General features: G+C 38.7%; 1 protein-coding gene and 1 pseudogene across 3 annotated transcripts in view; one reads left to right on the top strand and one right to left on the bottom strand.

Moving 5' to 3' along the window:
• The window catches only part of PDGFC (platelet derived growth factor C), a 205,147-nt gene that overhangs the window by 20,235 nt on the left and 157,417 nt on the right, over positions 1 to 27,495 (top strand). The window lies entirely within an intron of this gene.
• LOC122237753 lies at positions 6,590 to 22,155 on the bottom strand (annotated as a pseudogene).

The raw sequence follows: 27,495 nt of genomic DNA on the forward strand, positions 1-27,495 counted from the left end.
ATTGTGACTTGAGATTCTTTGTTTCTGACTGCTTCATGATTCCTCTTATATTTTATGGAAAATACCTTGTTTATTTAAGTGCAAAGAGGATGTTGGTGAAATGAGATATTTAGTAAATGCTCTAGGAAAAAAAGAAGTTTTGATTATTTGAAAACCCCGCATTTTAAAAGCCAACAGATTCATGCTTTTGCCTAAATGTATAATGCCTCATGTTATAAACAGGACATTTTTTGTTTCGTTTCAGTGGCCGTATTAAAACAGGTTACACAGCAAGTCAGCTAATGTGACCAATTGTTGTCATTATACAATTTTTTGGGGAAGGAAGTCTGAAGCAGAAGAATATTCCTGGGGGAAGGATTTCTTTTTTTTCTACCAATTTAGACCTTCACTGGCAGTCTCTTTCCCCTAAAATTTATGCTTGAAATGGCCCAGAGGTTTTAAATGGGGGGCATGTTAGGGGCCTTAAGTACGTTGGTGGATTTAGGAATGATTTGCTTTGAACCTTCTTGCAGTGAATCTTCAGTAGAAAGCAAGGATTTTAATCTCTCCAACCAGATGGAGTGTGGATCTCCAGGCTCAGATTTTGGCTAAATTGAGAAAGACCTTTCTCTGGCTAGGTTAGTATTACGAAACTAAGGCTGGCTCTGGTACCGGGGCAGGGATTTCCTTCTTTTCATTATTATTTACCATTTGAATTGTATTTGACAGGTTAATATCAAGACCCGCAACAAGAAACCACTCAGGAGTCCTGGTTAACTTATGCCCACTTAATGACATATCAGTTGACATTTTTATTCTGAAATCTTTGCCAGTTTTTATCATTGACTGAATTTTGCATTCCATGAATTTGTAAAGCCGTTTAGCAATTCAACAGTTCTAAATTTCAAAGATCTATATATCTGTGAAAGTAAGTAGAATGTTTCCAATTGCAGCACTGCTCTTCAAGTTTCCTAGTGAATTGTGGGGGCGGGGGAAAAAGGCAAAAAAAAATCCTTTTTTCTACCCTTTTAGGTTCTGTTGTATTTGAATTTAACTGACAGAAGTCAAATTATCAGGAAAAAAAGGCATATAGATTTTGTTAATATTTTTAGTTTTCTGTGGACAAGGGCTTTACAGAAAGGAATGAAGAGCTCAACGTAGCAGACTCAGAGGCTTATATACCATTTTAGCAAAGGGCTATAAACTGTGGGAGAATTATTGGCTCTAAAACACATGGGGAAGGGGCGCCTGGCCGCCTCAGTTGGTGGAGCATGTGACTCTTGATCTCCAGGTTGTAAATTCGAGTCCCATGTTGAGCGTAGAGATTAGTTAAAAATAATTTATGCCACCTTCACAAAGGGAAATTTATGCTCTGCTTTTAGGCAGATAAGGGGAAGACAGAGAACTTTTCCTGCATTTGTTGATTCTCACTCGCTGTAGGCTCAAAATGATCCTTCTGCCAAAGTGGCATATTTTGGGGTGGCATCCCTTCATAACCATCAGATATAACAGTTGGCTTTTTCTAATAACCTGTATGTTCTAGAAAAGGGGCATGGGGGTGCTGGTGGTGTGTGGTTGCTGGTGCTTTTGTACCTCTGAGCAAAGCTATTTTTATTTTCTGGTCCACTCCTTCTTCTCCTGTAGGTAAAGCTGACAGTTACAAATAATATGTCATCCGGTTTTTAATAGTTTCTGCCAGGACTGGATCTATACCATCTCAGATATTTCCTCAAACAGGGTAGGGAGGAGGGGCAGGGCGAAACAGTCTACATCCTCATTTGTGGCATTCTTGATTTCCGTAGAAAATCCGAGGTCATTCTAGTAATATCCAGTTAGGAAATGTGAAGTGTTATGACTCACTTTATTTTGGCTTTGCACAATATAGAAAATTTCTTGGCTAGGAAGGAATTCCTTTTCAAACTGCCAGTCCTCCCCAACAATTCTGAATAGGTAGTTCTCTCTCTGCACATTCTTTTGGGTTTAACTGCTGTGTAACCTCCTAACCCCTCATTAATAATTTCCTGAGGCTGGTTTGTTATAAAGAAACATCGCAGCACAGACTGTGTATGTGTGTGTGTGTGTGTGTGTGTGTGTAAGTATGTGAGTGTGTGTGTGTGTGTGATTACTCCTTAATGACCAACTCAAATGGTATTAATGCTCTGAAGGAAAAAACAAGTGAACATTAGCTTCTTTCCCATTAGTGCGCATGTTAATCAAGGAGATCACACCCTTAGGCAGAAAGTAATGAATGCTTTTTAACTTCTCTTCATTATTCAAATTAAATGGCCCATTTTCTATATTGTACACACATTTCAATGGCTTGAGCATTTAAAGGAATAATCATGGATCTTTCAAAGCCTTCTTAATATCAGGATTCCAGAGAATAAATTTGTCTCTTTTTGGTTCTTAACAAGAACAAGAAATCGCCAAGGAACTGAACGTGTTTTGAGATGGGCATTTGGGCTTCCATTCTTCTACCCTGTAATCTCTTCTCACCTTTCTCATATTTCAGCTACACATGCCATCGGTGAATTTGACACTGGTCCCGTGTTGGTCAGTAGAGCAATAAACCTCCCACGAGAAATGCTGTGAATTATACACAGTTGTTGTTACTCATGGGATTTAGGGTGGTGATCAAAATGTGGTGTCCTCTTGGGAAAACGCTCACACTACGCTAAGTGAAGAAGCAGGGTGACAGTAGCATTGTAAATATTTTTATGCGTGCCCACATACATCTTTCCACATAAGTAGAAAGACTAAAATGAAGTATAGTCAAATGTTATTAGAATTTTGTCTAGAGGGGCTGTAGGGGAGCAGTGGGGGTGTTGATATTTTATTTCCTAAAATACATTTAGGATTTGCTAAATTTTCCATAATAATCTATACTATTTCTGTCATAGAAACAAGGCTGTGCAGATTCTAAGCCTAATTTAAACAGTGAGGAAGGGGGGCAAATACAAACAATAGCCTTTTCTTCTATTCTAAAGGAAAGCACCTAAAATGCAAGACTTGTTTTTTAGAAGCTTAGGAGATGGCATTCTGAAAGGTGGCCCTTTGGGGTTAAGATTTAAAGTTGACTCTTAATTTTATCCCAGAGGCTAGATGTGGATAAGCAAAGCAGTAAGGCTGTTGCGGCAGCCGGTGAGAAGAGCCATCACAACAATTATCTGTGTTGTTTTTGGCACTTTGCAGGAAATGTTGTTTTCATAAGACCTGAGAGTTTTGTCTGGGAAGAAAGAAGATAGCTGCCAACATTTGGCACCATATGGGATTTTCTTCTTTTTTCTTTTGTTTCTTTCCTTTTTTTAAAAAAAAAGCTTAGCGTGTAGTCTGTACATCCTGCTCTTAAGCCTGAAAGATCAAGAAAATATTATGGGGTGTTTTTTTCCCCCGTACACTTGCTGGAAACATCTGGAACATGCCATTTGTTTGCACACCACAGGCTTTAAGAGTGTGATATAAACCATGATAAAAACCCAAAATCAAACCCCTGCCTTCCTTTGCAGCTGTGTTCTATAGTGCACTGTGAGCCAGGGTCTGTATTGACCATACAGATGCTCACCAATCACATTTATCGAGCCTGGTGGATTGAGAAACCGCACGTTACTTGACTTTCTAAGTACGGTGTATCCTTCAGGCATACCAGCACCTGGTCCCTCATGGAAATCAGGCAGCTTCTGCCTGTACTGCATTAACCCTGGGGCTGCATGCTCACGCGCTTTGCAGTATGTAAGCTCATCTGTTCGGTGAGCCTTTTAGAAATTCAAGAGTAAAAATTATTTCAGACCCCAGGTGTAAAGCAGGTAGGAAATTCTCCTCTAAGGAATAATACTATTTCATTTTTGGAAGAAATACTATAGCTGCATTTATGACACTAAACTTTCAGTTAAGGGAAAGGAAAAAAAAAAAAGACGAGTGGTGAAGACTTTGTTTTTTTATACTTGTGATTGAAATTACACCTCAACCGAGGCTCACATTTTGGGATTTCACCCATGATAGGTTCATCTAACACATAAGAAATGAAAGAAGTAACAAATAAAAAACCCAAATAAACAAAACCCACAAAGTAACGAAAAACTACATGTTTTGTTTCCTGCATCTCATTTTTCTCATATTGCTCGTATCCTTCGTCGTCATGCCTTCATTTTGGTGTTTAATTATTATGGTTTCATGTCTCAGGTGAAAACTTCTGTCTGCAGAGTCCAGAACCCCTCAAAGTGCATTGACCTCTGAGACTAGGATCGTCTCAAGGGAGAACTCTACATTAAAAGGGAGTTTTGAGGAGGGAAGTAAATTTGGAGCTTTGAGTAGGGAAGGGAGTGCCAAAGCAACCCTGTGTGTAAACTGTGGAGGGTAGGGAACATCCACGGCAGAGGCCTGGGGGGCCACCGCTGTGTGTATATATACACATCCATAACAGGAGATCACTAGTCAGGGCCTTGTGTGTGTTCCTCCTTTATTTCCCCATTGGTCTTCTGCCCTGTTTACTTCCTGGTGTCAAGAATCCTAAGAGATCCAAGGGCGATTCCTTTTGTTTCATTCTGCTGCCCTCCTTTCCTTATGCAGTTTAAGATTCGTAATGGTGACTCATGACCACTGTGCTATGAGAGAGTTGGAGCCGGGTGATGCACACGCACGCTCCTGCGTCCAGCCCTTCTCAGCTTTGGAACAGACATTACTCTGGCCCTCTACCCTCTTCACCAAAGTAATTGTAAACATTACTTCAAGCATTCTGAAATGAACGTGAAGATGTCTTTTTAATGCTTTTGTTCTGGAAAGTTTCAGGGCTCGCAGAGTCTTTAAAAAAATTGGGAACGTGCCCCCGGGAGCGACGTAGGTATGGTCTCGTGAAGTCCTCCTTGCCTTGTTTTCCCAGAGGTGAAGTCATTTTCTTAGTCATGTAGATCTTGGAAGCAGGAACAGAACACAAGTGTAGCTCTCTGTGCTGGGCTCTGTCGGGCTCGGCCCGACATGCTCCGTTCAGGTTGTCTTGTTGATAAATAGGTGAACTCTTGAGAGAAGGCAGGAGCTCTTCCCTCAGTGCTTTGGCAGTTTTGAGCTCACTTGTTGCTCAGAAAACGGATTCGTCCTTTAACAAATACCGTGCTCACTAAACGAAGAAATAGTATCAAGGCCTTTTGTCAAAACAGGTAAAAACCTTGCTCTGGCTTACTCAGTTTATAATTTTCATTGCGAAGCAAATGAAATCATCTTGGGTGAAATATTGCGTCGTATGCTTCCAAATGGGTTGGTCTCTTTTTCCGATTTATACATCTTGTATTTCCGGGTAGTTTGTTTACCATATGCTGTGAAACCAGAGCTATTATTTTTGCCTCAACCCGAGAACATGTTCAGTGTTCTAGGTGGCAGATAAGGAGAGACTTCAGCCTTTCACTTCAGATTTCTTGAGTTTTAAAAATTATTTTCTCCGTATCTTCTTTGTCAGAGGTGAATAATATTAAGTAGTACTTTCTGCAGGACTCACCGTACTCCTATCTGCATATTCTGTAGGCTGTTTTTTTTTTAAATTTTTTTAACGTTTATTTATTTTCTTGAGACAGAGAGAGAGAGACAGAGCATGAACAGGGGAGGGTCAGAAAGACGGGGAGACACAGAATCTAAAACAGACTCCAGGCTCTGAGCTGTCAGCACAGAGCCCGACGCGGGGCTCGAACTCATGGATCGCGAGATCATGACCTCAGCTGAAGTCGGACGCTTAACCGACTGAGCCACCCAGACGCCCCTCTGTAGGCTGTTTTAATAGGTGGGAGGACATAACCTACTTTGTCCAGTTTTTTTCATAAACAAAATGCATGCTCCACAGTTTACAAGAAGATTAAAGTATGATGTCGTTGGAATGATATTAGCAACCAAGTATGAGAAGAAGACAGAATGTGAATTCTGATTTCTTAGTGTTCAGCGGTTGGTTTGGGTGAGACGTGGCTAGCTTGTGGCAGCAGAGGGCTGGAATCCTTCTGATAAGGGCCCAGGTGCTTCAAGAGTCATACTGAACTCATGAGCACCTCTGTTATGATAACAGAGGACAGTACTGGATAGTTTTCAGGTTAGAAGTGAAACTAAACTGTTGAGTCTGTGTGGTCATTAAAATTCCCGAGGTGCTTTTTGCAAGATTATGAGTGTTAGCCATCTTCCTGGCCAAATGAGTAATTGCTCTGTCAGTCGGCCCCTGCAATTTCATTCGTACAAAGTCATCACATCCACTCCTTGAGCTGGACTGTCACAGTAAGGGAGAATGGCCTCTTAAGGGAGATGGGACAATCTCTTTAATTAACAAACTCATACATTTATGAAGGTTTTTTTTTTTTTTTGTCCCTGCTTTGAGAAAAGATAGCAATTGTTCAGCTTCTATAAATTGGAGTTTAGTTTTTTTTTCTTTTAAATCTTTGGGTTTTGATTTAGTTTTTTTTTGTTTTTTTTTTTAATAGGAGAAAGCATTTTGCTGTCTTAAGTTTTCCCTGTGGAAGCTATATATGTGTGTCTTGAAATACTGGAAATATCTAGACTATTTATTTGTCTAGGGGTGAATAGGATGCCCCTGCTCGTTTGTTCTTTCAATGAGAACATTGAGCATTTATTATGTATGCAGCAGGATGCTAGACACGGGCGATACAGCCGTGGACAGAACGTACAAAACCTGTGACCTCATTGAGTTTACACTTGAGGGAGGAGAGGAAAATGACAAGTAGCATACATAAGTGAACTGTCAGTAGAAGAGAATATGATCAGTGTTGTGTATTGGGAGACCGGGAGTGTGTCTGGTTAGAGAACATTGTGAGGTAATACAAGCAAAGAATATTCAAGTAAGCCCTGGGGGGGGGGGGCCACTCAGGTGACTTGTTTGAGGTGGTTGACGTCTTCCTTGCTTTGGAGGTGAGGGGCAGGTGCTCAGGAGCTCTTGGTGGGCGGGCCTGCTTCCTCTTCACCATTCCAGGCTGTGGCTGCCAGGATGGCTCCGGCTCTGGGAATGGCAGCCAAGGGCAGACCTGGGCCCCACTGGTGCCTGATGCTGCTGGGGGTGGCCCATGGTGGTCTGCACGTAGGAGGTGGCGGGTTTTCGCTGGCCGGATCTCTGCTCCACGACCACCACGCCTTTGTCTTCAGCCGGCCGGCGGCTCCACCCTCACGGGCTCAAGGGGAATCAGCCTGTCGTAGCGGAAGTTGCAAGCTTTCAGGTTATGGGGCTCGGTGCCGCGTGCCCGCTGGATCCTCCTCATCGGGAAGCGGGAGCAGTTCCGCACCACCATCCGTTGCAGTGGGTGGACGTGGCGGCAGCTAGAATTCCTAGATATCTCCTAGTAGTCCTCTCACTACTGCGCCTGGAAATGGGAAAAGCCCACCGAGGTGCCTTTGACCTTGGAGCTGAGGAGATAGATGGGGGAGAAGGCCTTACCGGCAGGGCCCGTGGGGAGTGGCAAGACCCTAAGAGAAGAGTGTGGCTGGCAAGATGGGGCACAGCTGGGGAGCCGGAGTGAGCTGAGCAGACGAGTGATGCATTTTATAGGGATGATTATTTCTGCTGGCATGAGTGGGGGAAGGGAAGACACGCCATTCTGGTGTCTTAGACCAGCATGAAGTAGGTAAGTGGTCAGTGAGATTTTGGATATATTTTGTAGTTGGAGCTGTTAGAATTGCAGGCGGACTGGAAATCAGGAGATGTGAGTGGATTGTAAGGAGCAAGGCCAAAACTCTCACCTGTAGGTCTGAACACGCATCTTGGTCTTTGGCCTGTTGTTTGTGTGTTAAAAGTCTTCAGGCTACCGTTTGTTAACTGTTCTAACTAGGTACCAGTGGACACATGAATTGACTGTGGCAGGGAAAGGCTGTAAAAAATACAAGTTGGTGATGGATTTTATAGTTCACTTGTAATAATGATAAGCAATCAATGTATGTGAGGTTTAGATCAATGAAAGAGAAGGAAGCAAATGTCGTATTGATTTGGAACACTATTACCAACTGCTTAGCTAAGTGGAAGGATTTTTTTTTTAATAGAGGCAGGTTATACTACAAGCAGAAATTCCATTGAATAATAAATATAGTTAACACTTATTAAGTGCTTACAGCACACCACACGTGCATTAGTATATGCTTTACATACATTAATTCCTTTAAACCTCACAAAAAAGCCTGTGAGGGCACAATTACTAGTATTATTCCACGTTTAAGAAGAATGTAAGCCATTTGGCCAAGGTCAAGTAGCTGAGCAGGGGTTCCAACGAAGACAGTCTGGTTCCAGGCTGTGTGCCCTTAATCATGACATTATCAGCTTCCAATAGCTGCTTTAATTTGTTAGAACTACAGCTCTAATTTGGTTAGATGCTGAGCAGACTTGCTCAGCTTATGGTCACTTCTTAAATGTAGGGAAGTCAATGAAGGCTCTAAATACCCTGGAGTTTTTGTCTTGCTAATGCCACATATTTATTTTCAGTAGAGGAAGCCTGGATATTTGGGATAAAAAGAATCCATAGAGGAAGAAAAGGCAGAGTGTGAAAATATGACTTACTGAAGTCTGGAACTGAGTTTAAATCCTGGTTTACCCACCTGTTAGTTACATGATCTCAACTTAGTCACTCAACCTTTCTGATCACCTAAGACTCCCAATTTGTAGAATTATGAAACAAAGAGTTACCTCACAGAGGTAGAGTTAATGAAACTCCCAGCAAAATGTCCGGTCTACTTAATGAATTTTACTTTCTTCACCCATCTTTCCAGCCAGATAGGCTGAAAATGCACATAGGGGTTTCTAAAAATAAATTGGATAGGATGAACAAAAGAAAAAGCTTGATGTAGGGAGGCTAGCAAAATAATCCAATGTGGCTCCACAAGAGAACATTAAAGAAATAATGGGTGTGCATGTACTTAGATCAGTGCTTGTCAGACTCGAATGTTTATTTGAACCCTCTGGGATCTTGTTAAAATACAGATTCTGCTTCAGTAGGCTTGGGGTGGAGCCTGATAGTCTGCATTTCTAACATGCTCATGTGATGCTGATGTTGCTAGTCTGTGGATCACACCCCGACCAGCAAGATTTATCAAAATAGATTTATGAAGTACGATGGGAAGTTAAAGTGGCTAACATTGAGGTTGACATCAGTGAGACAGTTTGCCCGAGCTTCTCAGAGATGAAGTGAGCTGTGTCACAGGTATATTTCTTTCACTGCTGACCTGTACTATTGATACGTCCAGTAATCCGGAGGCGGAGCTGGGCTTGCATTTTTACCTATCCACGGGGGCAAGTTAACCTTAAGTAGAAGGTGGTAGAACATTTAAGCATTATTGGTTAGATGGGTTCCTGGGGGAAGGGACTGAGTCTCTCTGGACTGCGAGACCACGAAGCACAGATGTTTTAGGTGGAATTCACTCACCGAAGAGATAATCAAATTAGACGATTGCTAATGTTCACTTTGGCCTTGTAGTGAGTTTTTATGTCAGACTCTATCTCAGTGTGATAATCTGAGATCTGTATGGCGTGTGTCTAACCCATGTTACCAAGCAGAAATATCAGAATTTCCCAAGAGTTTTAAGAGGAAACCATTCACTGTATTCACAGTCATGTTCACTTGTTTGTTCTGTAATCATAATATTGTAATTATTCATACACACACACACACACACCACCTGCCAGGTATTGTGTACCTGCATTATGCTGTTCCTTTAATGTATTGCTACCAGTATTTTTGGGGACCTGAAACGGTCATGATAATTTGTTCACTTACTATTTCTCAGAAGGTTTCAAACTCTTGCCTTCTAAGTTACTGAGAAATGTCAAGAGATAGGGCATTGTTATTGACCACAAATACATTCTTCCTTATTCCTCAGCTTTCGCACAGCTGTAATGTTGCAAGAAAAAAGTGCCTATTTATGGAAATGTGTTTTCTGTCCTCCTCCTGAAACTTAAAGGCTTATTTTAAAGTATTTCTAGGGCTGCCACCTGTTAAATGATAGCAATCTTAGGCTTTGTAGATATTTTTATCATGAAAGAACATAAGCTAGAAAAATAAAGTACGTTCGATGTTGGAAAATGTCTTAGACTTTTTGAATCCTGTTTGCGTCGAGCCTGTGGACCCTCCTCTTCTGGCCAGCCTTCAGGAGTGCCTGTGAGCACAAAGGAATGGCATGTATTTATACTTGTGTAAATAAGATCCTGTATACTTTCCACTGAGAACATGCAGGCAGCCCTTTTATGGTCAACAAGGGGTTTTCCCTCTGGCCTTTAGGCAGACCACAGGGCTAGGCACCCAGGAGTGTATTTTTGATATCATACAGAATAGTTTCACAGCTGGCTCCCTTTTATAAAATCTTAGAATGGTTTTGTTATGCTTGCCTTTACTCATTAATAAGTCATTCAGGAACTTATGAAGGGTTTTATATAAAAAGTCCAAGTCGTATTATTTATTTATTTATTTTTAAATTTATTTATTTATTTATTTATTTATTTATTGATTGATTGATTCAAGTTAGTTAATGTACAGAGTAGTATTGGTTTCAGGAGTGGAACCCAGTGAGTGATTCATCTCTTACTTATGACCCCCAGTGCTCATCCCAACAAGTGTCCTCCTCAATGCCCATCACCTGTTTAGCACATCCCTCAACCAGCCTCCCGTCTAGCAACCCCCAGTCTGTTCTCTGTGTTTAAGAGTCTCTTGTGGTTTGCCTCCCTCTGTGTTTTTATTTTATTTTTCCTTCCCTTCCCCTTTGTTCATCTGTTGTGTTTCTTAAATTCCACATATGAGTGAAATCGTATGTTACTTGTTTTTCTCTGCCTGACTTATTCTGCTTAGCGTAGTACCCTCTAGCTCCATCCACGTAGTTGCAAATGGCAAGATTTCATTCTTTTTGATTGCCGAGTAATATTCCATTGTACATATATACCACATCTTTATCCCTTCATCAGTTGATGGACATTTGGGCCTTTTCCATAATTCGGCTATTGTTGATACCACTGCTATAAACATTGGGGTGCATGTACCTCTTCGAATCAGCATTTTTGTATCCTTTGGATAAATACCTAGTAGTGCAATTGCTTGTTGTAGGGTCGTCCTATTTTTTTTTAAGTCACCTCTGTTTCTGTTCAATTTTTAGCTTTGTTACTAGGTTTTGCCTGCAAAATGGATAATACTTTATGTGTTTGATTATATCTTATGTTTAGAGTTGCTAGTGTCCCTTTAAGGGATATATATAGCACCTTATTTTATCATTTAAGTAACTTCAAAATTTGTCTTTGATGAAGAGTCTTATGCATTCACATATCCAAAAAATGATTAACAATCTGAAAGTTGAAAGCAGGATAATGGGTGAGTAATTTTAGAAAACATAATTGAGCAAACATGTATTTCATATTTTGTTTTGATTTGACATTATTTTTAACAGCAGTTAGTGTTAATGTTGATTTTTTAAATATTTATTTATTTTTGAGAGAGAGAGAAACAAAGTGCAAGTGGTGGGGGTGGGGGGGGGAAAGAGAGGGAGACACAGAATCTGAAGGAGGATCCAGGCTCTGAGCTGTCAGCACAGAGCCTGATGTGGGACTTGAACTCAAAACTGCCAGATCATGACCTGAGCCGAAGTCAGATGCTTAACTGACTGAGCCACCCAGGTGCCCCTATTAATGTTGATCTTAATACCATTTTAAAACATATTAATTCTAGAAAATGACAGAGCTAATGATAAGCCAGTCTCTTTCCCTTGAAAGATGGTTGGATGTCCAGCTTCGAATCCAAGATTTTCTCTAGAACTACAGAATAGTTTGTGGAGAGGCATTCATTTTTATGACTGGTAGCCCCCCATCTTGTCCATTTTCTCCTTTGTAAGAAAATAACTTCATTTTTAGTCATTTTCTATAAGTTACTCAACTACACAGAAAACGTTTTAAATAGCACTGTTTTTAAACTTAACCTTTCACTCATCTCAAAGACCTCTGTCCATCCCTTCAGATCTTGGCTTAGTAATCACTACATTAGTATAACCCTCCCTGTTAATTCACTAATCAGTACTCATTGACAACCAACTATGTGCTCGGCCATTTGTCCTCAGTCTTCTTGGTCTCAAGATCTTTTTATACTTGTGAAAACTATTGAAGATGCCAAAGAGCTTTTGTTAGTGTGGATTATGTCTATTAATTATTATCATATTAGAAATTAAGATTGAAAAAGTATAAACATATTGATTTATTCATTTAGAAATAGCAAATTCACTTAAAAAGAGCAGTGATCAACATATTAACATTAATCTAGCTTATGGCGACAATAATTATATTCTCCAGAATAAAAACACTTAGAAGAGTGGCATCGTTTCACATTTTTTGCAAATCTCTTTAGTGTGTGGCATGCTGGAAGACAGATAAATTCTCGTATCTGCCTCTGTGCTCACTCTACTGTGATATCACATATTAAGTGATCTCAGTAAAACTTGACTGCACACTTAGGGAAAATAGCTTTGATCTTATAGACCAACACAAGGGTCTTGTGGACAGACTCCCAGAGGTTCCTAGAACATACTTTGAGAACCTCTGGTCTAGGGTGTAGACCAGGGTACAAAGAGATGCCAATCCTGGCCCTTGTGAACCTGAGGCTTATTCTCATAATACTGAGCGATTTTCCTTCTTAATTTGTACTTCTAACTCTTTTACTAAAGTGAAGTTTCTAAAATGGCAGAGATTCTTTGTTTTCGATTCTTACTCATTGGTCTATTTTTCTGGTTTACATTATTAAACATTTATTGAGTGAATGGGTAAAATTAACTCTTCATAATGTTGAATATATGTTTTCTAATCCTATATTTAGGGTATTCACTTTATTAGCATAGACATGGTGTGATTCCAAAATCTTAAGGAAGACCGGCTTAAGTCTCCCCAGATTAAATGTGTACCTTTTACACTTTTTCAGGGTACCTGGGAATATATACTTAAGTACTTATTTAGGAAGGAATGGCTATCTTCAAACTAGAAAATAATTGATTTGATGTAATAATGGGATGGTTTCCGTTACAGTTTAGTGACTACAAATCAATGATTTGACTCTTTAAATGTGTATTTTTTATTTTTTAATTATTTTTTAAAAAGTTTATTTATTTATTTTGAGACAAAGAGAGAGGGAGGGAGGGAGAGAAAGAATCCCAAGCATACTCCATGCTGTCAGTGCAGAGCTGGACACAAGGCTCCATCTCATGAACCGTGGTATCTTGACCTGAGCCGAAACCAGGAGTGGGACGCGTAACCTACTGAGCCACCCACGTGCCCCTAAATGTGTATTTTAAGTTATTTACATTGTTCGTCATTATAAAGGCCTTTCGTATATGAAGTAGCTATCTGAATTGTTGTTAATTATTTTAGACATAATGAGAAAATCCGATCTTTTTTTTCCATGCATGTGATTGTAAGTAAGGAACAGTGCTTCTAGAAAGCAGTATTGCGGACTGACTACAGTTGCTCACAAGTTTCCAGTGAGCCACTTTCTTTCCACTAAGCCACTAACAGCTTTATATGTTGTAAACCCTAGTAGTGGTTCCATCATTATTCTGTTTTCTGTCAACAGGAAACTGGTATCAGTGTTCACAGTGTTATATCATATGGGTTGTATCTAAGAAGTAATGTTTGTAGAGGAAGGATCAGAGTTAGGAATCAAAATTATTACACAGTCAGTGCTTAGAATTAATATTTCTTAGAAGGATGTGTTAATTCCATTTCTTCTTGAAGATATGTTGATTTTATAACCTACTTTTGAAAGGTATTTTATTTTAAAAAGCCACAATTTAAATATACAGTGATAAAACATTTTTTTTTCATATATTTCATTTGGCTCATAAGACAACTCTGAGGTGAATTTCTCATTGCCATTTAAATGAAAAATATCTTTTCTTATATATGAGATTTGTATAGACTCATCCTTTCAAGCCCTCTTTTATGAGCCTAATTTTATTTTTTAGGTTTATGAGAGAAGATCCAGTAAGTGAGAATAAGACCTTGCTGATTATAGGATTTTCTTTCATGTAGGGTTGAACTTGCTTGTTATTTCTTGTTTCTTTGTATGACTCATTGAGTTATTTTTCTAGTGAATTCACATTGTTCATGATGTCATGATATTACAAGTTTATACACATGTTGTTGTATAATATAATTTAAGACAATATTTGGAACCAGAAAACAAATGTAACTTTAAAGGGGTGATGTAGTAACTCCAGTAGAGGTTGGAGTAGTGTGTATGGCTTGGCATATCTTTGAGCCTAAATAGCGATAGATGAATTAAATATCAAATGATCTTTAATTAATTACATAGGCCTGGATTTTATTCATCCGAAGGCTGAAACAGAAACCATTATGTGGTTTGGATTAATTTGTGGGCAGTACTGAATCTCAAATCCCAGATCCTTAGGGGTTGTATCCTGTACTGGCTTTGACATTTATTTAATAGAAAATCTAATATTTGATAGTAATGCAATCATTACCTCAAATCAAATTTGATTACAAAAACTTCAAACTATTATACCTATTTTAGTATCTAGAATATTTCTCTAAGTAGCAACATGTATCATCAAATAAACTATAGTTAATAGTTTACTTATATGAGAAAGCATTAAATATACAGATGGTTTATAATTTCCAGATTTTTTCTTTTGATAAGAATGTCTAAAATCTACTTGCAGTAGCTATTCTTAATACTTTGTTACATGGCTTTTATAACTTTTTATATGTGTGAATATGTATGCATTTCGAATTATCATTTACAAAAATGAGATCTCATAAAAATGTTATTTTTCTGATTGAAGTATAGCTGATACCCAATGTTACATTGCTTTCAGGTGTACAACATAGTGATTTGACAAGTTTATATGTCATGCTGTGCTCACTGCAAGTGTAGCCACCTTCTGTCACTATACAACATTATTGCAATATCATTGACTATATTCCCTGTGCTTTACCTTTTATCCCTGTAACTTATTCATTCCATAAGTGGGAGCCTGTATCTCCCATTCCCCTTCACCTGTATAGCCCATCCCCCTGCCACCTCCCTACCCTCTGGCCATCATCAGTTTATTCTCTATGTTTATGGGTCTGTTACTGCTTTTTGTTTGTTCACTCATTTTTTCTTTTCGATTACACATGTAAGTGAAATCATATGGTATCTGTCCTTCTCTGTCTGACTTATTTCACTTGCCCTCTAGGTCCATCTACGTTGTCATAAATAGCAAGACTTCATCCTGAGTAATACTCCATTGTGTGTGTATTATATATCTCCCACATCTTTATTCATCTATTGATGGACACTTATGAGAAGGGGTTAATATCCAAAATATATAAAGAAGTTACATAACTTTACACACCAAAAATAAATATTCCAGTTAAAAAATGGGCAGAAGACCTGAATAGACACTTTTCCAAAGAAGACATCCAGATGGCAAACAGACACATGAAAAGATGCTCATTCTCACTAATCGCAGAGAAATGCAAATTAAAACCACAATGAAGTATCATCTTACACCTGTCAGAATGGCTGCAATCAAAAAGACAAGAAGTTGGCAAAGACGTGGAGAAAAAGGAACCCCTCTGCACTGTTGGTAGGAACGTGCAGCCACTGTGGAAAACAGTATGGGGATTTCTCAAAAAAATTAAAAATAGAAATACCATATGATCCAGTAAGAATGGATGTTTACCCAAAGAAATAAAAACACCAATTTAAAAATATAATATATTAATTTAAATTCTAACACCCTTATGTTTGTTTATTGCAGCATTATTTACAATAGGCAAGATATGGAAGCAACCCAAGTGTCCATCAATAGGTGAAAGGATATGTTATTTTTTAACCTGATTTTTTCACTTGACAAAATACTGTCAGTGTCTTTCTGTATAAATAGTTGCTTGTAATGTCAGTGATCCTCAAAATCCTTTGTGTTATAACTCATTTGATATTCTACATAAATCTGTGGAACATCTCTCTCCATCATAAGAATGTATATAGAAGAAAATATTATATAATGTTGTAGGGGTCTCAGGGCCATGAATCTCTGAATGAGAAACATTGATCATATCATTCTTAATTGCCTCATAGGATTCCTACCAGTGGAATATAGTTTAAGTGGTAACACATGGTTGGGCTTTAAAATTATTTAATTTATTTTTTTTAATGTTTAATTGTTATTTATTTTGAGAGAGAGAGAGAGAGAGAGACAGGGAGAGAGAGGATCCCAAGCAAGCTTCATGCTTAGTGCAGAGCTGGACGCAAGGCTAAATCCCACTATGCTGAGGTCATGACCTGAGATGATATCAAGATTCCACTGTTTAACCCACTGAGCCACCCAGGCGTCCCCTAAGATTATTTTAAATTTGACTCATACCTACTCTACAGTGAACATTTTGGTTATAAACATATTATATATATATATATATATATATATATATATATATATATATATATATATTCTATTTCATTATAATGACTTCCAGAAAGTTGAATTATTGGATCAAAATTTTGCTTTATTCAATATGTTTGATACATATTGCCCTATTGCTTTAAAAAAGTTATACTAATGTCTTTTCATAAGAACTATGTAAGAGTACCATTTTAGTTTATTTGGTATAATGCCTCTAATATTTGTCAACCTGATGTGCAAATGTATTATATTACTTTATAATTAGTAAATGTAACATATTAATATTAAGTGTGTTACTAAAATTTAGAAGAATTTTCAGGTCCTGGTTTTGTTAATCAGCTAATGGATTGTAAATCCCCTGGTCGTTGTCTTCTTGAAGGAAAGAATTCAGTTCAGTCCATAGACAGTTAAAGCAGCAAAGGTTTTATTTCGTAGAGCAAAGGTACACTGCAGAGAAGTAAAAGAAGCAGGCTGGCCCGAAGTAGGTATCCGCCCTGCTGAGTTCTGCATTGTGTTTTCTATGGGGGTCTGTTTTGCCTCCTCCTGCCCATCTTGTCATTGTTATACCACCCTCTGGATCTGTCCTGGTTTCCTCCCCTCCAACTTTGCTTCATGTTAAGCGCCATCTTCCCAGGAGTGCCTACGGGATACCCAGGGTGCTGGAGGGAGAGAGCAAAACTGCAAAGCAAATGATACCATAACAGCCTTGGAGTTACTAGAGGACAAAGTTTTTTCCTTAAGTGTGCATGCTCCAATGTTGAGAACGTCTCTGTGGCTTGTGTCTTTTGCTTATTGGGCTGTGCTAAACCGCAAAAGGGATTGGTCTAAAGGAGTCGGGTGGTCTCTGGGCAGAGACTGGGTGGTCCCTGGCAGTTTCCCATCTACCGTCCTCTCCTCTCTCCTGCTCACGTGTACATAACTGCCTACTCCAGATAGATTACCCTGCTGGTGCCTTCATCCTGCATTTCACAGTCTCCAGAACAGTGAGAAATAAATGTTTGTGTAAGCCACCCAGTCTGTGGTACTTTTGTTATAGCAGCCCGAAGGGAGTAAGACATTATAAATTAAAGCCCATTATGGATTCTTGTTCTCTAAGAACTTTGTCTTAGGTGACTTTTTTCCCCACCAGGAAAAAAACTGCGACAGAAAGAAATTTTGCTTTCGATAAATGTTAGAGATGTGGGGGTCATAGAACATTCAGAAACTTATTTAGAGATTTTTAGAGACCTTAAGAAATATTTAGTCCACCATGTTCCAATAGATGATTATGTCTTTCTTATTTTAAGCTATCTAAGTGATTTTTTGGATTGTTCACTTTAGGTTTTATTGTGGCGACATGCAGAAGAAATCACTCAGATTGGGTTCATGACGGAAAGGCTGTAGCACGTCATCCAGCTCCACGTAGAATCTTATGAACACTCATTCTTGAGAAACAAGACTCAAAAGCTTTAAATGATGACGTTTCCAAGAATCCCATCTTAGCCTTCTTACTATAGCCTTTTCTTGGGAGATTTCTTCCACGACTGTGGCTTCAATAACCATACATTTATTGATAATTTTCAGATCTGTATTTTCTGCACACACCTTGCTTTTGTCATTCAGCCCCAACGTATCCAAATGCCTGCCGGTCATAACTACGTGGATGTTCCCTTAATATCCCAATTTCAATATATTGAAAACTGCTGTTGACTCCCATGCTTAATTCTTCCCAAAGAATTCCATTGTAAAGGAATGTCTTAGCCCATTGGGCTGCTATCACAAAAGTAGTATGGACTGTGTGGCTTACACAAACATGTATTTCTCACAGTTCTGGGGGCTGTGAAATGCAAGATCAAAGCACCAGAGAGATTATGTATCTGCTGAGCGCCTGCTTCCTTGTTCTTGGACAGCAGTCTCTTCACTGTAACTTCACATGGTAGAAGGGGCAAGGGAACTCTCTTAAGGCACTGATACTATCCATAAGGGCTCCACTCTCATGCCTTAGGTCCCACCTCCTGATAAAATCACACTGGAGTTTAGTTTGCAATATGTGAATTTCGAGGGAAACAAACGTTCAGTCTGTAACAAAGGGAATAGTAACACTTTTCACCAAATTGTTTCAGTCGGAAATCTGAATTCCTCATTCGCATCTCTATCCTTATATTTAAATGTTTTCCAGGATCTATTGTTTCTACTTCCTAGCTCTGTCTTAAATATTCCTTTCCATCACCTCTGTTGCAGCTTGAGTTTTAGGCAACATCATAGCCTCCTGGATTATGCAGTGGCTTCCAATTTGCCATTCCCCTGCCATTCATGTAGCCCATTCCATATGTCTTCTACACTGCTGTCAGAAATATCAGTCTCTTAAAGTTCTTCTGTCGATGGAAGCCCCTTCCGTGCCTCTGTGCCTTACCTCTGTGCCAACCTTAGTTCTTGGGTTTGACCAAGAAACTCTCAAGTAAGTAAGAGTTTAATGGCAGTTAAAGGGAAAGTATGCTTGTAAGATGGGAGAGCGTGCAGGCCCAGAGGTACCAAATGCCGTGGGGTTTAGGAGCGTCTTTTCTTTTTATGTTTGCAAAGGTTATGGGTCATAACTAGGGCGGTCTCCTGCTGAGGTTGTCTCCACTCATTTAAGAGACTCCTCCAACCAGTGAGGAGGGGATGTTTTTGGCTGTGTATGGTGATTGCCAGAACTGTCCTGACAGTTATCACTGTGTGTGTGTGTGTGTGTGTGTGTGTGTGTGTGTGTGTGTAATCAGCAATATAAATGTATTATGCTGTAGCTATAGGTTACTGTAGAGCAGCAGTTAGTTGTAGGGAAAGGTACATGAATGCTCCCTGGGGCTTTTTCTAGCTGTTTGTCTTCCAGGGGTGGTTGACGGTTGCTCGATTTCTGTCTTTTTAGTGGTCAGAAAGTACCATTCCCTGCTTACATCTAACTAACTGCCTATTCTGTCACTTCTGACAACTCTCCTTTCCTTTTCAGATAAAATCTGGGTTTCTCAGCGTGGCGTTCAATCTTTCAGTCTAGTTTTTCCTCTTCTACCCTCCACCCTTCATTAACCTCATGGTCGTACCGCATAAAACAGAACTGCAGAATTGGAACCTCATGCCTTCTCATAGCTCTGCATATACCCTGCCGTCTTCCTGGTACACCCTTCCTCACCATGAGGCTATAATTCTGGCTCTCAGTTCTGGGTTTCCTCGTCCACAAAGCCTTCCCTAAATCTTTTGTGCTGTGTTCTATGTTTCTCCTTCCTTTCATGGATCTTGGCCACATGTTTACTCAGGCTACATTTTGGTGTATAACCTCCCATCTTTTTTATTGTGGGTGTATACACTTCTGTTTTCACAAACATGGAATCATGGTGCATCCCCTTTATAATATGATGTTTTCAACAAATAATAAAATACAATGGGTATTAAACAATTCGTCCAGAGCATTACTTTATTCACCGTATGCTGCTGTTCTTTTCAATTCATGTTCTGCAATTCCTTCAACCAGTTGTCTGTTGAACACTATGTAAATTTTGACTCAAATTTTTTTTTGTGTCTCTTTAAGCGATGATATAACGATTATCCTTTTTGCCTAAAACTTAAAGCACTTAAAAGCCATTTCTCATTTTGGTTAGCATGTTTTTAGTGCTAGTAGAGGTACACATTTTTCTTTACCAATTTGTGGTCATTTGCTTCTCTCTTTTGGTGAGTACCTCTTCTTACCCTCGATCTATTTTTCTGTTGGTCAACATCCCTACTGTGCCTGAAAGGGTCCTGGCAAGAAACAGATGGAAACTTAATAATGAAGAAACTTTAATAATATACTCATTATATGTTAACATAACTTTATAAAAATAATCCAGTTTTTCAAAGAAGAGCTTTATTGATAATGATGGAATCATTTTAAATTTTTGGAATTTTCTTAATGTCTGACATCATGGAAGATAGGTAGATGTTCATTTCTGCTTCTGCATCCAGTCCATCGTGATACCATGCCATGTTGGCATTGACAAACGTCACTGGACCCTCATGAGACAATGAGTATGCAAAAGGCAAAATGTATGTTAAGATTATCATGAAAATAATTTTGATATCGTGGACCTCTTGAAAGGGCCTTGGAAACACCGGGGGTCCCTGAATCATACTTTGAGAGTCATTAAGGACAGGGTTTTAGAGGAAGAGGTCACCTGACTAGAAAATAAATGCACTCCAGGACTTTAGTGAGACAGGATATAGAAGTAGATAGCCCAGACTTTCTTTCCTTTTGCCCTCTGTAGTTCTTCCAGTGCTTTGCTTTGACCAAATCCAGTCAGATGCTGGAGGGCAAGGGAGCCTGGTCTGGGACCGTGTCAAGGTCAGCTCCCTGAAGGCACAGAAGGAGGCACAGAAGGAGGCAGAGCAGAGTGCAGAATGATGAAGGGATCAGCCAGCTCATTCTCTGCCTTTCTTTGTACCGGAGGATAAAATAACGAACAAAAAGCTGAGTGCTGGCATGGGTAAGTCCAGGAGAAGGGGTAGAAGCTGTTGCTGTCGTTGTTGTTATTTCAGACACAGCAAGCACAGTAAGCCACTTGTTAGACCAGTTAGGAGTATGAGTTCCTAGGAGCATAGGGTGAATCAAGTAAAAACTTGAAAAAGGAGAGAGTGGTAGTTCCTTCCCCCTCTCTTGAATAGGAGTGAATTGGGGGTGTGTGAGGGAGGTTGTGGGGAAGAAGAGGACCTGAAGTTTGGTGGAAATTGCCTTCCAAAGTTTCTCACCCCGCCACCCACAACTTCTCACTCATTCTTGAGATGCAGTCAAGGCTTGAAGTTCAAATACTCAAGGGAAACAATTCATATCCTGGACAAGCTAAAGACGGATACTTTTGAAACTCAGCCTACAGAGATGATGGGCATGCATAGATTTAGCTAATAGATATATCAGACTGTGATAGGAAGTCATATAGCTAATAAATAAGCCAGGCATTTTTGGTATTTACTGCAGCCAAAAAACAAGGAGGTAATTTATATTTTAATATTAATCTCCAATGACGTGACGTTCATGTTTTCACACAATAGGAAAAGGAAACGTTCTGATTTGTAAATTACACCTTGCCGATCATATTTCCATTCTAGCAGCTGTGAGTTTGTATTCTAAAGTTTACAAAGTGAGTGGCTGACATTTTAATTTCTTTGTGAGTAAAGACCTACATTTTTAAATTGTGTATTACTGTTGTTTAACGTAAAATCCAGCATACACAGTCGGTTCTTGTAACTCATTGTAGTTATGTTCTATAAAGTCATTAAAAACATGGAACTAGTGAATACTGAACCATTGCTCCTTGGGGACATATAGGAGGATCAAGTTTCTTTGAGCCCTTTGTCACATTGTCATCAACTGATAAATAGAAAAACTTGTGTTGTATGTACTTCTGTTTAAAGACACCTTATGTTATATATATTGTTGAATCATTGACACTGAATTCATAGCCAACAGCGCGATAACTCGTGCCTGAATAAAGCTTGCCTAGCACACCTGTTTTCTCCGTAAGGACTCAGTATATCCTTCCTGTGCCTAGGAACATTAGATAGCACTTCAGAGGTGTGCTTGGGGCCTTTTTAAACAGTGAAATCACCAACAGAAAGCAGAAAAATGCGAAAAACAAGGCACTACATGCACTGTGAAAGGGACACTTTGTTGTCAGTGAGAGAGCTGAAACCAGCTGGCAGAGCATTACCTTGGTCCACATAGGCTGGGAATGTGCACCTTGGATGATTCCAAGTTTTTACAACTGCACATGCACTTGTCCACGAATGACCACAAAAGTGCTGCATGTGGATTTTGGGGTTGCAAAAGACTTTTAGCCAGTAGGCAAATTAGCAAATATGGACTCCATGAAAAATGAGAATCTACTATGGTAAGTTTTAATATTTTATTAAATACATGAACAGCATTCCATTTTATAGAAGGAGATGGAGCTAATATCTAGCGCTATCTACTGTGGGCCAACATTTTGTTAGCTTTCTTTCACTTAGGTCTGTAAGCGAACCCATGAATTAGCAAAGATGAGGCAGCTCGGACTCCAGAGAAGTTATGGAGCTTTCCCAGGGTCTTAACGGTGGGGTACAAAGTGGCAGGCCTGTCTGACTCCACCAGGTGATGATTATGAACAAATATTAACTCATTCCACACTTTTTTTTTTCTTCACTCTTTGACTACAAATACAGTGTGCCGTTTCTGGGTTCACTTCCTTCAACTAGATAAAGTAAATATTATGCTTGCCCGGATATCTGAAAGCTAAACCTGAGTGCATTCATTTATATTTTTTTTCAGTGTTGCCCTTAGAAATGTAAATTGTATGAAATGTGAAGTTCAATTTAACACAGTCAGACTCCTGCTCAGAGCAGACTCTTTGGCGTATTAAAAGCTCCTAATAATAGATTAAATTAGCATTACATTAGTAAGTAAATGTACCCCTCTCACTTCTTTGACTTATACATTTTCTAAAACTTGGAGCTATTTTTAAACCAAATTATATACTTTAAGTGACATGACTAGGTATTGTAAGTGCTTTTTAAATGTTGCCGTAATATACTTTTTATGCAGAATGTATGTACTGATTTTCAAGGGAGAGAAGGTTCTTAAAAAAATAATGAAGCACATGGTACCACCTGAGGGTTTTCTGTTCAACAGATATAATTAAAAAAAAAACCTCCTATAAATGTAATGTTTAAAATACATATGAAGATACGTTCCACTGTAAGTATAACCCCTCATTCTGAGTAAATATCTCCACTTTAGTTGAAGAGGATGGTTAGCAAAGTGAATGTCTGGGTGGTCCAAGATTTCATGGGAGCAGAGCAGTCCAGGGCATAAGGGCCAGGAACTTCATTTCTGATATTAACACCCTTACATCCGGCCACTGTCATGCCCTTAATTGTCCCAGCTCTAATAAACAGTTAAGGTGTAATGTGCTTCAAGATTATCCTGGGACACTTTTCCTCAATAGCCGTGGAAGAGAATCACCACTGACCCTCCTCCCCCACTGCCAGCCAACCCTGTGATTGTCAGGCTTTCTAAAGCACATGCACTAACCAAAGAGGTTAATGTGAACCTGGGCAACTTAAGCCTTCATGGATCTCTGCCTACAGAGAGTGTTCTTCTCACTAGAAATGCAATACTGTTTGTCCTGTAGCTTAGAGGCCCCCTTTAACAATCTTTTTATTGTCACTGTGCAGTTATCTTTTCAGAAGCTGTATGTTAACATCTTGGGAAGATAATCCCAAAATGTTTTAATAACAGGAAATATTTGCCATTGTACCCAGAATACAAAAGAGTTCATGTGTATTGGGGAGCTGAGTCATACATCTGGTTTCAAGTTCTAAAGGTCAAAATTCTGGGGCTGTCACATCCTTTGTTTTCACAATTCTTGTCAATTTTGTCTGTTCAGAACGACTTTGCTGCATTCCACACCTCTCCCCCGCCCCCTCCCTCCCACCCCCAATAGGTAGCAGGGAAAAAAAAGTTAAAATACAGTTATGGGATTACTGGGCAGGAAAATTAGAACCAATAATAAAGGTGATAAGTGAAAAGAAGTGAGTGTTATGTACAATAAAAATATAAACCCAGATTCTTAATTGTGGTCTTTATTACAAGGAGCCTGGGCTTTATAATGAGATTATGTTTTTGTTTACAATTATATGACTATTGTGGTCAGGTCTTATTTAAATGAAATTTCTTTTAAGGTAATGTAAACATTTTACTCTGTACGTTGTGTTCCTCCCACACCCCCCAAATCTAATAGTAGGATTTCCTATTCTATGAATCCTTCAGTGATCAAGCTCAAATGTCTTACGGCAACTTCATTCATCCTCTTTAGATACCTTGAGTTGAGCCCCTGAGAAGTCTTTTCAGTTTTCCAAATTTGATGATGATTCCACAATTTTGTATATGCTCTTTCTTCCTAATGCCTGAAATTCTTTTTCCACTTGTCTGCCTGAAAAAAAGTCAATAGACTTTTTTCAATAAGAGTAAACTATATATTTTTAGTTAAATCTGATGTTGAACAAGATTATTTTTTCGATGCTATTTTTTCTTAAAGTGCAATTTTGAGTAACATGTGCATCCAGTATATATAATAGATTACCCAGTATTCACACAAAGGCATATACTGGTGAGGTAAAAAGTAAACTGTGCTTTTGGGAGGTTGGAGATGTCAGTCTAATGACAGACAAATGAATTCAGTTAGCAAGCCAGTTCATTTAATTTAAATCCAAAATCAAATGACAACTTATTTGGTGTTCTAGCATCTGGTATATTACCATCTGTGAACCCAGATTTTTTTCAACATTTCTACTTGTGTGGGCCTTCTGAACACGGCTGTGCACTTCTCAGGACACTACAAGTTCTAGCCTGTCAACACAGATATCTTGAAAGGGCCATTTGAAAGTAGGTAACTTGTTGTGAAATCAAATATTTAAAAATATTATCAGCCATTCCTAATATCTAATAAGTCACTGCAGGATAAATAATCAGGAGATATTTTCTGTTCTACTTTACATTAAGGTTGAGCACTAGCTCCCTTTTTCTTTTCTTTTCTTCTTCTTTTTTTTTTTTTTTTTAAGTTGACCTGAGTTAACCTTTATTGAATGGTAAATCATTCACTGAAGGAGGAGGAGGGGGAAGAGGAAAGATTGTGTCTCTTTGGATAATTCTTTTGTATTTTTATGCTTTCCAGAAGGCTGGAGGAATCAGAATTGTATGCGCGGGTGCCCTGGGGCAAAATCAGTTTTATTTTTTTAACTGGAAAGTAGTTTATATTTTATTGATCTTTTTTTGCTATGAAAAATTGATTTTATGTACTGTAAAATTATTTTTATAAGATATTACTTACTTTTTCCCCTTTATTTCCTTTTTCTTCTCTTTCCTCCCTCGACTGATTATCAAGGTAGCTTAAGACATAGAATGTATATTTTCATAATTTCTAAGTTTTGAATAGACAATGATAAATTTTCTTTGGAAGTACATAGATATTTACATGTTGGATTGGGACATTATTTACATAGTATTTTTACCTTTATTCAGTCATTTTCCAAAGGGTTGATTGACATACATGTTTTATCTTCTTGCTGGTTGGCATTTTGCATATTTACTCATGTATTTATATATGTACGTATGTATGTATGTATGTATTTAGAGTGAGCAGGGGAGGGTCTTGGAGAGAGAGAGAATCCCAAGCAGGCTCTGCACTGTCAGCACAGAGCCCGACGTGGAGTTTGAACTCACAAGACCTGAGCTGATGTCAAGAGCCAGACGCTTAATTGACTGAGCTGCCCAGGCGGCTTTTTTTTTAAACTAAGATTTTCCAAATTTTGAGGGTCTGTAATGTTGTAATGTTCAGTCTGTACAGCAGAGTCACTGCTTTCTTGTCTGTTGCTTCCATTTGACATCCGTGAGTGTCCCCCTCATGGGCTCATTTATTTGAATTGTTTCTATTCGTTCTCTATTTTTGAAAGAGTTCCTGCACATTTTTGTGTTTAATGTTTCGTTTACTTGTTGCGTTTTCTTCTTCTTTTGTTTGGCTCTCTTGTGCATGTAATCATATTGTTAGCATGGCGGTCCTCTTGAGAACCTCCATGGAGATAAACACTTGGTCCTTCACTAATGATAAACTTTATTCTTATGACCAGCAATATGAGAAAAAAAAAAGGATTGTCTTGTAAGCAGTGTTTTGCAGAAAGCTCTTTATGGCTAAATTGTGTTTTTTAGGGGCTGTGTATGAAAAAGTCTTTAAAGGCCACCATAAAAGGATGTTTCTCATAGTCTTTTAAAGAATGGCAAAAAGAAACTGAACTTATGGGTTTAAAATGAAGTCTGTCTAATGTGACTTTTGATCACGGGGCCGTGAATTTGAGCCCCACGTTGGGTGTAGATATTACTTAGAAAAATGAAAGCTATCTAAAGGAATGAGTTTAGAGCATGGAACTGGGTGAAATTCCTCTTTACAGTCTGTGAATTTGCCCATCCCTTCTGTTGGCCATTTGTGCCTCCGTTCTTCCCACCAGTGTGCCCCCTGGTGCTGTTTACTCCTCTGAGCCCGTGTTTTATCTCCTTACCCAGCCTACGTCTTTTTCTTTTCCTTTATACTGACTAGCTTATAATGCATGAGTTTCCAGCGTTTAAAGATAAAGTTGGATAGATGGAAAAGGTGCTATGAAATGATTAAATGAAGAAAAATATAACCAAAATGGACAGTAGATGTGAGAAGTGAATTTCTAAGCGCAGAATGATTGCTCATGGTACATTAGTACAGTGAATTGAAATGAAATGAACTTACGGCTTAACATTTTTTCTTAAACCCAATCAAATTTGTGTTTGACACCATGGAAAGTGAATTATTTCTTTACATGGAAAACGTTAGAGATGTATTTAATAAATGTGGTATCCTAGAAATGTTCACCATCTATCCCATTCAGGTATTTTATCATCTAGCAAATTGAACTGTTTAATGAGCTCTAGAATTATCCTCCCTCCAAAGTCTTCTCTCTGTGGTTTTGTTCTTTAAGTCTCTCACTCTTGAAATGCATCCACTTCCTAAGTGTTTAGTGGGCAAGTTTTACAAATTTGAAAAGGCTTTAAGCCCCAGCTTAAATGCTGATTTCCACTCAAAACCTTTTATGATTTTGCCAGGTGGAAATAATCTCTTTCTCCTAAGTTACCATGGTTCTTTCTCTGTATCTCTCTTAGAACAATTACCACAGTCAGTCTTTAATCTGTATGGGTCTAGACCCTGAGCCCTTAAAAATGAGGATTAATATATGATAGATTTTAAATTTCTTACAGTTCTCGGCATAATGCCCTGAGTCTATTTTAAACTCAATAAATACTGAATGAATGAATGACAGAATGGGTTGGCCGTGACTACTGAGGTATATTTTACTGTGATACAATAAAATGTTATCGACAGATGTGTTCTTATTATTTGCAGTGTAAAAGTCGGTCTTTGGAGCCCGTTTCTTCTTTATGTATGATACTACCCCTGATCTAATTTCTTGCCTTCCAGTGCTATACACATGTAGATGCTTCCTTTGTATCGGTCTCTGGTCCTGATGTTTCTCTGGTTCCAAACTTGTGTCTTTAACCTTAACTAAAAGAAACTTCACTGTTTTTCACAA

Source organism: Panthera tigris, chromosome B1, assembly GCF_018350195.1.
Source record: "Panthera tigris isolate Pti1 chromosome B1, P.tigris_Pti1_mat1.1, whole genome shotgun sequence".
In the NCBI taxonomy this organism is placed as follows: Eukaryota; Metazoa; Chordata; class Mammalia; order Carnivora; family Felidae; genus Panthera; species Panthera tigris.